The sequence below is a fragment of the Muntiacus reevesi genome, chromosome 1 (assembly GCF_963930625.1).
Source record: "Muntiacus reevesi chromosome 1, mMunRee1.1, whole genome shotgun sequence".
NCBI classification, from domain to species: Eukaryota; Metazoa; Chordata; class Mammalia; order Artiodactyla; family Cervidae; genus Muntiacus; species Muntiacus reevesi.
The window spans coordinates 184401398-184415216 of NC_089249.1; positions in this window are offsets into that span (position 1 = coordinate 184401398).

A 13819-nucleotide genomic window follows, 5' to 3' on the forward strand; every position below is an offset into this window, starting at 1 on the left:
GAGATGGGGCTGCAGAGACAGGAGAGAAAAGGCAAAAACAAAGAACTAGAAGGAAGAGGGACCTCCTTGCTCTCTCCAGTCTGTCCTCAAAAGATTTACCTAAAATATGGAGGTGCCCAGTTGCATCCCCCAATCCTGGTTCTCTGGCACTACATCCTGAAACCTCACCATGCCCTCATCAGAGATGCAAAAAAAAAAAAAAAAAAAAACGACTTAGCCAACTAGAAATCCTTGGGACCTCTCTCGGCTGGGACCTCAGAGACCTTTCTGTCCTTCACCCCCAGCAATGTCCATCTTACAGGTGGAAACACTGAGACACGGGGGGCAGAGGGGAGACAGCCCAGAGTTGCCCTAATTCTGCTGCTCAGGCAGAGAGGGAGGGGAACTCACTGCGGAGCTGCTCTACATCATGACCCCTGCTGTCCCCTGAACATCCTTTCCTAATAATCGTCGAGGACCAAAGTCATTTTTGCTGACACGTGTTGCTTTTCTCTTTGCCTTTTATTTTTTTTTTAAAGAGACAAATCAAGTTGACAGTGTCAAGTAAGACCCTCTCCATCTGCCCCCCACCCCCCGCCCAGCCATAGTGACTCTTGTGCAAGGCACAGGTCACTGGCGGATGGTCCCTAGGCATCCCTGGCTACACAGTCAGGGAAACTCATACCCCACCTCTGGCCCTGGCCCCTTGAGACCCTGAAACCTGGCCACGCAGTTCAGGGAGGTTCTTCCTCCACACACCTTCTCTTAGCATGTGATTGCAAATGTGAACTCAAAATGCTGTTTGTCTGTTTTAATTCCATCCCGTCAGTCTGGCATCTGCACAGATGTCCCCATTTCTCTGTAAATATTGGAACAAATGTTTAAAACCAACGAGAAGTGGTCATGAATGCATGGTGTTGAGATGTTTTGCACTATTCTGACTTTTTGGTCTCTGTAAAAATATTTTATTAACAGCAGACATTAAAAGAAGAAAAAGCACACAGCCTCAGATGCGTGGTGACCTCCTTGCCTTCCTAAATTAGCAAAAAAAATCACATAGCACCTACTATGAGCAGCCACTGTTTAATATACTTCCCGCCCACGAATGCAAATCATTACAACTACCATGGTTCCATTTTACAGAGAAGAAAGCAGGTCCAGGGAAGGGAGATACTTCGGAAGGGATGGAGCCAGGATCTGAACCCAAGATATTGGGCAACTTTCACTCTTTGCTCAAACAAGTTAAGACACAAATGCCAGGGATGCAGTCAGATTCCACCGACTTACCCTTGTTTGGAAGTTTTTTTGTTTTGTTTTTTGATGTAGCTGGTGAGAATCTCATGTTATCAACTTGGATGGGCAAAGAATGAAGCTTCATTTTTCTATAGCTGAGTCTGACTTCTCTGTTGATTCCCCCATCCCACCAGGGAGCAGAAATGGAGTCTTACTCAACTCAGGGTTTCCTCGGTAAAGTCTGGAGATTCCTCTTGAGGTTTCTTCTATAGGTTTCCTCCTAAGACCTGGAGTTGTTTCTCCATTCGAATGGCCAGGGCAGGGGCTGTGGGATCCACCCACGGAAGTGAGTTTGATAAGTGCATTTGGCTGCAAGTAACAGTCAGAAAGGCTAAAAGTAAGCGACTTCCCTCGTGGTCCAGCAGTTAAGACTCTTATGCTTCCACTGCAGGAGGCATGCATTTGATCCCTGATTGGGGGACTAACATCCTGCATGCTGCATGCAAAAAAAAAAAAAAAAAAAAGGTAAAATATAAAAAAGTGGCTAAACCGCAGGGGTAACCCATAGCTCAGTAACTCTGTCCTCAAGAAAGTCTTGCATGTGGGCAAGATTGGAAGCAGCGTCAATGACATGGTATCTTCACACAGTGGGGGAATATTATACAGCTATGAAATGGATAAGGCACAGGTGTCTGCATGACCTCTGTGGAGGCAGCCTGCAGGTTCTGAGCACCCTGCAAGTTCTTTTTTAAAATTCTTTTTTAAAAATTTATGTTTTTTAAAAATTATCTATTTGGGTAAAAGATTCCTTACTGCTATTTCTGCAGACTCCACCTGGCTTTCAATTATTTCAATATGTTGTCTTTTGTGGTTCTTCACTTATAACAGTTTCTTCAGCAATGTCCTTTGCTGGTACTATTAATACTTGTTGTCCATCTGCTATGGTCACAATGATGGCCTGACCTATTCCACTTGTTTGAATGGAGTGCAAATTTCCAAACTGAATTCCATCTGTAACTATTGTGATGACATGAGGGATTTTTGGTCTTTGTTACATCATGCTGGTTCCTTAGTTGTGGCAGGCAGGATCTTTTAGTTGCGGCATGGGGAATCTTTAGTTGTGGCACTCAAACGCTTGTGGCATGTGGGATGTAGTTCCCTGACTAAGGATTGGACCCAGGCCCCCTGCACTGGGAGCTTGGTGTTTTAGCCACTGGACCACCAGGGAAGTCTACCTGCATGCTTTTGCTGATTGTGCCAGGCTGCAGATCTGTCCTTCTCCCAAGACCAAGCAGCTCCCATAACTAAATACATAGGCTACACAGCATGACTTTCTTTTCTTCTTAGCTGGGCCATGGGGCATGCAAAATCTTAGTTCCCAGACTAGGGATTGAACCCATGCCCCTGCAGTGGAAGCACAGAGTCTTAACCACTGGACTGCCAGGAACCCCCCCACCCAGCATGACTTCTGCGTAACTGTTTCATCCCTGACAGAGGGAAGCCCGCTGGTACTGCTTTGTACAAAAGGTGTTCAGCTCTTGGCCCTCTGCCTCTCAGCGTGTGAGGTCCATCGTGTCACCCAGGGGGCGTGGGGACTGAGGCTCATGCTTGCTGAACTGTGAGAAATAAACTTTCTTGCTACGATGCAGTGAGTCTCACAGTTGGCTCCACACCAATGGATGAAGGACAGGCTTATTTCTGCCATTCTCTAGGAAGTGAGCTTCTTCATTCTGACAAATGAAAGAAGTGTGATGATGGGTGGAAAAAAAAAAAAAAAAAGCCCTAGAAGGTTTCAAAGAGCATGACACTACATTTATAAAGCTGAAAAGACCTATTAGGTACACCCACGGAGATTTTGTTTAGGGATAATTAAATGTGATTAATAAACTATGATAAGCACAAAACTTCCCCAATGGCTCAGTGGATAAAGAATCCATCAGCAAAGCAGGAAATATAGGAGACATGCGTTCGATCCATGAGTTGGGCAGATCCCCTCGAGAAGGAAATGGCAACCCACTCCAGTATTCTTGCCTGAAAAATCACGTGGACAGAGGAGCCTGGCGGGCTACAATCCAAAGGGTCGCAAAGAGTTGGACACAGCTGTGCAACTCAACACAGCACACAGCAAGGGTTAAAGAAATGAGAATCCTACCTTATATATGTTGGCTGTCATCAAAACGCAAAACAAAACAGAAAAGAAGCATTGGTGACCATGTGGTGAAGTTGCAACCTCTGTGCCCTGTAGGTGGGAATGCAAAATGATACACCTGTTGTGTTCCTCAAAAGATTAAACATGAAATGTAAATTGGTGTAGCCCCTATGGAGAAGAGTATGGAGATTCCTTTAAAAAAAACTGAACATACAGTTGCCATATGATCCTGCAATCCTGCTTCTGGGCATATATCTGGAAAAACAAAACTCTAATTCAAGAAGATACCTGCATCCCAATGTTCACAGCAGCACTGCTTACAATTGTCAAGACATGGAGAAATAGCAGCAACCTCAGATATGCAGATGACAACACCCTGATGGCAGAAAGCAAAGAGGAACCAAGGAGCCTCTTGATGAAGGTGAAAGAGGAGAGTGAAAAAGCTAGCCTAAAACTCAACACTCAAAAAACGAAGACCATGGCATCCAGTTCCATCACTTTATGGCAAATGGATGGGGAAAAAAGTGGAAACAGTGTCTGATTTCATTTTCTTGGGTTCCAAAATCACTGCAGATGGCGATGCAGTCATGAAATTAAAAGACACTTGTTCTTTGGGAGAAAAGCTATGACAAATCTAGACAGCGCATTAAAAAGCAGAGACATCATTTTGCCGACAAAGGTCTGTATAGTCAAAGCTATGACTTTTTTAGTAGTCTTGTGTGGATGTGAGAGTTAGACCATAAAGAAGTCTAGGTGCCAAAGAATCGATGCTTTGAACTGTGGTGTTGGAGAAGACTTGAGAATCCCTTGGACTGCAAGGACATCAAACCAGTCAATCCAAAAGGAAATCAACCCTGAATATTCATTGAAAGGACTGGTGCTGAAGCTGAAGCTCCAATAGTTTGGCCACCTGATGTGAAGAATTGATAAAGACTCTGATGCTAGAAAAGATTGAGGGCAAGAGGAGCAGGGGGTAACAGAGGATGAGATGGTTGGATGGCATTACTGACTCAGTGGACATGAGTTTGAGCCAACGCCGGCAGATAGTGAAGGACAGGGAACCCTGGTGTGCTGAAGTCCACGGGGTCACAACGAGTCGGACATGACTTAGTGACTCAACAACAACAAAAGACGTGGAAGCAACCTAAGTGTTCATCAACAGATAAATGGATAAAGAAAATGTGGAATATTAATAAGTCATGAAAATAATGAAATAATATCATTTGCAGCGACATAGATAGACCTAGAGATTATCATACCAAGTGAAGTAAGTCAGAAATAGAAAGCAAATACCACACGGTATGTGGCCAGTGATGATGGGGAGGCCAGAGAGCCCTCTGCTCCTGGGCATCCTTCAACATCGATGGGCTCCAGCCAACAACTCCAGCAGGGTCTTTGCTCAGGCCCCGGGGCACCATGTGGGCTAACACCCAGCAGCCTGTGAAGGTTTACACACTCAAGAGGACCAGCAGTGGGACAACCAGGGTGCCAGGCATGTCCCTGTTAGTCAGGGCCTGACAAAATTTGGTCCACTGGAAAAGGGAATGGCAAACCACTTCAGTATTCTTGCCTTGAGAATCCCATGAGTAGTATGAAAAGGCAAAAAGATATGACATTGAGAGATGGACTCCCCAGGTCGTTAGGTGCCCAATATTCTACTGAGGAAGAGCAGAGAAATAACTACAGAAAGAATGAAGAGGCTGAGTCAAAGCGGAAACAACACCCAGTTGTGATTGTGTCTGATGGTGAAAGTAAAGTCTGATGCTGTAAAGAACAATATTGTATAGGAAACTGGAATGTTAGGTCCATGAATCAAGGTAAATTGGATGTAGTCTAGTAGGAGATGGCAAAGGTGACCATCACATTTTAGGAATCAGTGAACTAAAATGGATGGGAATGGGTGAATTTAACTCAGATGACCATTATATCTACTACTGTGGGCAAGAATCCCTTAGAAGAAATGGAGTAGCCATCATAGTCAACAAGAGAGTCTGAAATGCAGTACTTGGGTGCAATCTCAAAAATGACAGAATGATCTCAGTTCCTTTCCAAGGCAAACCATTTAATATCACAGTAATCCAAGTTTATGCCCCAACCACTAATGTTGAAGAGCTGAAGTTGAACAATTCTATGAAGACCTACAAGACCTTCTAGAACTAACACCAAAAACAGATGTCCTTTTCATCATAGGGGACTGAAATGCAGGAAGTCAAGAGATACCTGGAGTAATGGGTAAGTTTGGCCATGGAGTACAAAATGAGGCAGGGCAGAGGCTAACAGAGTTCTGCCAAGAGAGTGCACTGGTCATAGCAACATCGTCTTCCAAAAACTTCTTCCAAGAGACGACTCTACACATGGACATCACCAGATGGTCAATGCCGAAATCAAATTGATTGTATTCTTTGCAGGCAAAGGTGGAGAAGCTCTATATAGTCAACAAAAACAAGACCGTGAGCTGACCTGGCTCAGATCATCAGTGCCTTATTGCAAAATTCAGGTTCAAATTGAAGAAAGTAGGGAAAACCACTAGGCTGTTCAGGTATGACCTAAATCAAATTCCTAATGATTATATAGTGAAGGTGACATATATTCAAGGGCTTAGATCTGGTAGATAGAATGCCTGAAGAACTATGGATGGAGGTTTGTGACATTGTATAGGAGGTAGTGACCAAAATCATCCCCAAGGAAAAGAAACACAAGAAGGCAAAGTGATTGTCTGAGGAGACCTTACAAATAGCTGAGAAAAGAAGAGAAGTGAAAGGCAAAGGAAAAAGGGAAAGATATACCCAACTGAATGCAGAGTTCCAGAGAATAGCAGGGAGAAATAAGAAAGCCTTCTTAAGTGAAAAATGCAAAGAAATAGAGGAAAACAACAGAATGGGAAAGACTAGAGATCTCTTTAAGAAAATTAGAGATTCCAAGGGAACATTTCACGCAAAGATGGACACAATAAAGGACAGAAATAGTAAGGACTTAACAGAAGCAGAAGAGATTAAGAAGAGGTGGCAAGAATACACAGAACTATACAAAAAAGATCTTCATGACCCAGATAACCACGATGGTGTGATCAGTCACCTAGAGCCAGATATCCTGGAGTGCAAAGTTAAGTGGGCCTTAGAAAGCATCACCGCCAAAAAAGCTAGTGCAGGTGATGGAATTCCAGCTGAGCTATTTAAAATCCTAAAAGATGATGCTGTGGAAGTGCTACACTCAGTATGCCAGCAAATATGGAAAACTCAGCAGTGGCCACAGGACTGGAAAAGGTCAGTTTTCATTCCAATCCCAAAGAATGTTCAATGCCAAAGAATGTTCAAACTACTGCACAATTGCACCCATTTCACATGCTGACACAGTAATGCTCAAAATCCTTCAAGCTAAGCTTCAAAAGTATGTGAACCAAGAACATCCAGATGTACAAGCTGGATTTAGAAAAGGCAGAGGAATCAGAGATCAAATTGCCAACATCTGTTGCATCATAGAAAAAGCAAGGGAATTCCAGAAAAACATGTATTTCGACTTCATTGACTATGCCAAAGCCTTTGACTGTGTGGGTCACAACAAACTGTGGAAAATTCTTCAAGAAATAGGAATACCAGACCACCTTACCTGCCTCCTGAGAAACCTGTATGCAGGTCAAGAAGCAACAATTAGAACAGGACATGGAGCAATGGACTGGTTCAAAAGTGGGAAAGGAATATGTCAACGCTGTATATTGTCAACCTGCTTACTTAAATTATATGTAGAGTACATCTTGCAAAATGCCAGGCTGGATGAATCACAAGCTGGAATCAAGATTTCTGGGAGAAATATCAATAATCTCAGATATGCAGATGACACCACCCTAATGGTAGAAAATGAAGAGGAACTAAAGAGCGTCTTGGTGAAAGTGAAAGAGGAGAGTGATAGCTGGCTTAAAACTCAACATTCAAAAAACAAAGATCATGGCATCTGGTCCCATCACTTCATGGCAAATAGATGGGGAAAAAGTGGAAACAATGAGAGACCTTATTTTCTTGGGCTCCAAAAGCACTGCAGATGGTGACTGCAACCATGAAATTAAAAGACGCTTGCTCCTTGGGAGAAAAGATACGACAAACCTAGACAGTGTATTAAAAAGCAGAGACATCACCTTGCCCACAATGGTCTGTATAGTCAGCAATATGGTATATATGTGGAATCTACAATATGAAAACATGAATTTATTTACAAAAGAGAAATAGACTCAGATACAGAAAACAAACTTTTGGCTACCAAAGGGGAAAGGAGGGTATAAATTGATAATTTGGGATTAAAAGATACATACTACTATATATAAAAAAGATAAATAACAGGGACCTACTGTATAACACAGGGAACTATATTCAATATCTTGTAATAATTGAAAAGAATCTGAAAAAGGAATATATATATATAAGTATACATATAACTGAATCACTTTGCTGTATACCTGAGACATTCTAAATCATCTATACTTCAATTAAAAATCAAAAATAGAATTACCAAATGGTCCAGCAACTCCACCTCTTGGTATATGCCCAGAAGAATAGAAATCAGGGTCTCAAAAAGATATTTGTACACCCATGTTCATAGCAGCATTATTTACAATAGCTAAAAGATGGAAGAAACTCAAGTGTCCATCATCAGAAGAATGGATAAGCAAAATAGGATCCCTCCAGTCAATGGAGTATTATTCAGCCTTAAAAAGGAAAGAAATTCTGCAGTATGCTACAACTGGATAAACCTCGAGGACATTATACTGGGTGAAATAAGCCAGTTACAAAAAGACAAATACTGTATGATTCTAATAATATGAGGTACTGAAGACTAAGCAAAATCACAGAGACAGAAAATATAGAGGTGGTTTCCAGGGACTGGGGAAGGGGGAATGAAGAGTTAGTGTTTAACAGGTACAGAATATCGGTTTTACAAATGAAATCTTTGTGGGGATGAATGGTGGTGATGGTGTACAACACTGTGAATGTATTTAATACCACCGAACTGTACACTTTTAAAAAAATGGTTAAAATGGTAAAATGTAGGTTATATGTATTTTAACACAATTTTTAAAAATCAAGGATTAAAAAAGGAAGCATAAAAACCAAGGGCAGTGGTTGCCTTGTGAAGTGGGGAAGGCAGGGAGGTGGGAGCAGGGAGCAGGAAAGTGTGGGTGAGATGATGTCAATAAAAATCTGGTCCTTTAGTGGGCAGTGGCTTTGTAGGGGGCTATTTTATAATGTACAACATATTTTTGTGGTAGAGGTAGCTGGTTACCCCTCCCCCAGCACTTTCTTCCCTCCTTTAGTACAATGATAGAAGCATCATTTGTGGACCTAGCTAGCTAACCAAAGGCTACATTTACCAGCCTCTCTTGTAACTCATGGTCATGTGACCATTTCTGGCCAATGAGGTATGAGCAGAAGCCACATGGACAAAACTAGCTCATATCCTTAAAAAGAAGGCTAGACAGGTCCAGTGTTGGACAGTGTTTGCTGTCTTTTCTCTGTCTTTAATGGCCTTTTTCTCAACCCCAGGATGGTGTCAGAGCTCCAAAATTCCATTTGTGTATATCTCTTTTTCTCAGGCAGTGAAAATTTTCTGGAAATCTCCTTTTGCACACCATTGGCCAGAACTGGGTCACAAGCCTACACCTAAGCTGACAAGGGAGATGGATCACCAGGGATGGTGTAGACCAATCAGACCTTTAGTACTGGTTCCTACCTCCCACCAGGCTACCCAGCCCATGAAGCAAATGGTGGCTTCCAGGTAAACAGCCCCCAGAATCAGCCACATTCATTGTCCTTGCTCCACTTGGGATGCCCTCTGTATTAGCTATCTAACACTATGTAACAACTGCCTTCAAATGCACCAACTTAGAACAACAAATATTGGGACTTCTGTTATGGTCCAGTGGCTAAGACTCTGAGTTCCCAATGCAGAGAGCCCGGGTTTGATCCCTGGTCAGGGAACAAGATCCCACACGCTGCAACTAAGAGTTCATATGCTGTAACCAAAGATACCACAAGTCACAACTAAAAAAGATCCAGCATGCTGCAGCTAAGACCTGTCACAGAAAAATAAGTAAATATAAATACTTAAAAAAAAAGAGTAACTAATATTTATCTTCTCACTGTTTCTCTGGGTCAGGGATTCGCCTCTTCCTCAAAGTCTCACACAGGCCACAATGAAGATGTTGGCCAAAGCTGTGGTTTCATCTGAAAGCTCAACTGTGGGAGGAGCTACTTTCCAGTTCACTCATGTGGTTGTTGGCAGGCTGATGGCTCCTTGCTGGCCGCTAGCTGGGGGCTCCCCTCACTTCTGTGCCAGGGCCTTCTGCACAGGACAGCTCACAGCATGGCGGCTGGCTTTATCAGAGAGAGACATAGACGTTCCAGCCCTTTGTAACCTAATCTCGGGTGTGACATCCCATTACTTCTGTTATGATCTATCAGTTAGGAGGGAGTCACAATGTCCAGCTCACATCAAAGGGAGAAGAAGACACGAGGGCTTGAAGACCAGGCAGCAATCACTGGGGGCCATCTTGGGGGTTCCCTAACTATGACCACACTCCCTTTGGTTTTAAATTCCCACCCTAATCCTGAGGCTTACTGGAGTTTGGGCACTTTGGTCTGCTTTTCTCTGCTGGAAAAAACGCATTGGAACTGAATGACAATGGAGTATAATCCAACATCAGAAATGAGATGGAAGATAATCCTGTTACAAGTTCATAAAAACAGAAACGGGGTTTCTGAGTCAAAAATTAAAAGCAAAACATTTGAGGACCCTGACTTACCCAACATGAAACTACTCTTGTTGAACTGCTAAGTCATTTCCAACTCTTGGTGATCCCATGGACTGGAGCCTGCCAGGCTCCTCTGTCCATGGGACTTCCCAGGCAAGAATACTGGAGTGGGTTGCCATTTCCTTCTTCAGGGGACCTTCCCAACCTAAGGATCAAACCTGTGTCTCCTGTTTGGCAGGTGGGTTCTTCACCACTGAGTCACTTGGGAAGTCCCTACATGAAACTATATCCAAAACCCAACTCTGGGCGTATTAAACGTTTAAAAGTGAAAAACAAAATGATAAAGATTTTAGGAGTCAGCATAAGAGAATAGCTTTATGACGTTGGCTCCAGGAAAACTTTTTAAAGGAGACAAAACAAGCATGAAAGGAGAATACAGGAAACGGTGATCAGCTCAACTTCATTAAAATGAATTATTTCAGTTCATCAAAGACGTTGTGAAGAGAATGAAATGACAAGCCAAATATTGGGAGCATCTGTGTGCACCACACCTGACCAAAAAAAGAATAGCATCATGACTTCTCTAGTGGCCCAGTGGTTAAGAATCCACCTTCCAATGCAGACAGCTTGGGTGTCAACCCTGGCTGGGAAGTTAAGCTCCCATATGATGTGGGGCAACCAAGTCTGGCTAGAGAAAGCCAGAGCCCCTCAACAAACAGTCCTCGTGCCACAGCGAAGACCCCGCACAGCCAGAAAGGAAAAGACAAGAGTGGTATCTGTAAAGAACCCTGAGTTAATAAGGGGCAGACCACACCCAATAGAACATACGCTAAAGCGTGTCTAGGAATTTCCTGAATGGAAAAGTTGATGGCTGATAAACACATGGAGAGGCACACACTTCTGGTAATCAGAGAATGAAAATAAGAGCCAAGGTGGGCCCTCATATCATATCATATTATATTACCAGGGCTATATGCCATGTGGAACCATCTTTTCATCTTGCTTCTTCTACGTCAGGGTCCAAGACGTCTGCTCCAGCTGGTGGTAATGAGGGAAGGCCTGAGGAGGTCAAATCTCATCCCTTCAGGCAAGACCAAGAGGCTGTGACCGTCACTTCCATTAGGAGCCCTCCGACCAGAACCTCCTTGTGGTGTGTACCTAGTTGCAAAGGGTGCTAGGAAATGTGCTCTTTGCAGCCATTTTCTCAACCATAGTTAAAGTTCTATAGGAGAAAAGAATGTTATTGGGGCAAAACCAGAAGTTTCTACAAGCACAGAGAACTATATTCAATATCCTATGATAAACTATAAAAGCTTCCCTGGTGGCTCAGATGGTAAAGAATCTGATAGAACTTTGCTCGGAAAAACAAGCCGCTTTAGTTCTATTGCTCACAATAGTCAAGGGTTGGAAACAACCCCAAATGTCCAGCAACAGATGAGAGGATGAACACAGTGCAGGCCATCCATACAGTGGAGTATTACTTGGCTTTAAAAAGGAAAGAGGCAGGGATGCATACTACAGTGTGGATGAACCTAAACAGCGTGGTGATGAAAGAAAGGAGGCGTAAAAGACTGCATAGATATGATTCCATTCATATGAAATGTCCAGAGGAGGAGACAGAAAGCAGACTGCCAGGGGCTGCAGGAAGGGGACGTTGGGGAGTACTGGGTTTCCACGGGGTGACGAGAATGTTCCAGAACTGGATAGCTGTGATGGGTGCATAACTTGGTGAATGTATCAAATGTCATTAAATTGTACACTTTAATTGGTTAATTTGATATTATGTGAATTTCACCAAAGTGAATAATAATAAATAATTTTTTTAAAAAGAAATGGGGGGCTTCCCTGCTGGCTCAGTGGTAAAGAATCTACCTGCCAGTGCAGGAGACACAGGCTGGATCCCTCATCTCAGAAGATCCCACAGGCTGCAGAGTAACTAAGCCCGTGAGCCACAACTTCTGAGCCTGTGTGCTGCAACTACCGAAGCCCTCGGGCCCTGGAGCCTGTGCTCTGCAACAAGAGAGGCCACCGCAATGAGCAACCCACGCACCGCAGCTAGAGAGGAGCTCCTGCTCAGGGCAACTGGAAAAAAAGCCCTCGAAGCAATGAAGACTCAGCACAGCCAAAAATAAAATAAGTAATTTTTTAAAAAAAGAAATGGGGAGAAAAAAAAGGAAATTTGGACTTCCCTGGTGGTCCAGTGGTTGAGAATCCACCTTCCAATGTAGGGGACATTTGATCCCTGGTTGGGGAACTAAGATCCCCCATGCCATGGGGCAACGAAGCCTGTGTGCCACAACTACTGAGTCTGCAACAAGGATCCTGCATGCTGCAACTGGGACCTGATAAATAAATAATGCTTAAAAAAATTTTTTTTATGTAGCCACTATGGAACATTGGATGAGAGTTCCTCAAAAAATTAAACAGAATTACCATATGATCCAACAACACATTTCTGGGTATATACCCCAAAGAACTGAAAATAAATATGGAACAGATACTTGTACATCTATGTTCATAGCAGCTTTATTCAGAATAGCCAGACGGTGGAAGCAATCCAAGTGTCTGAATAGGTAAACAAAATGTGGTCTGTACATAACATGCAGTGGAATTGAGGCAGGAGAGAGATGAGCTCCATGCTGAGCAGCTGAAGTCTGTCCCCTGCGGACAGATACTCCAAGATAAAGACAATGGCAGGGCCAGAGAGGAGCTGAGTCCTGTCCAAATAAAAGATAAAGACACCACATAGTTCCCATTCTTGAGGCTGAGGAGAGCTTTCCAACTACACACGTACAGAGAGGCTCCCCGGGGGCCCAAAAGGGAGGCCACGCCAGCGCATCATAGGTGGTGTCAACCTTCCCATAGGCCTCTGCGCCGAAATCCATCTTGGCTAAGAGATGTGTTTGAGCACAGAGGAGGGCCCTCAGTTATGCTAAATACAGGCTCCGAGCCAGGGAAAGCAAAGTGATTGGCCAGAGGAAACCGGGAAGAAAGGGCCCCATATAAATGATCTCAGCTACCACAAAGGGGAGATTCCCTCTCTGAGTCTATTCACACGTACTCTTATTTTCCTCCTGATAGACACTTTACTTGTCTCACCACTTTCTGTCTCTTTAAAAGTTCATTTCCACAAAGCAGAAAAGCCAAGGCCTTGTCACTGGCCACTGGCCCTCACAGCCTCGTGGTTAGGATTCAGTGCTCTCACCGCTGCGGCCTGGGTGAGCTGAGATCCTGCTTCGAGATCCTGCTTCAAGCCGCTGCCGGCCAAGGCCACCCAGATCACAATATTGTTCAGCCTTAAAAAGGAAGGCGACTTTCAGACTTCCCCAGCAGTCCAGTGGTTAAGACTCCACACTCCAAATAATGTGGAATTCAATCCCGGGTCAGGGAACTAGATCCCACATGCAGCAACTAAGAAGAGAAAGAAGACAAAAAAATCTCACGTGCCTCAATGAAGACTGAAGATCCCATGTGCTGCAACTAACACCTACAACAGCTAAATAAGTCAGTAATTTTTTTTAAAGGAAGGCAATTCTGGTTCTTGCTACAACACAGATGAACCTGGAAGGTACTATGCTGAGTGAAAGAAGCTACATACAAAGTGACAATTATAACATAACTCCACTTATATGAAGTCACTGGAGTCATCAGATTCATAGCAACAGAAAACAGAATGGTGGGTGCCAGGGGCTGGGAGTGGGAGAATGGCGAGTTAGCCT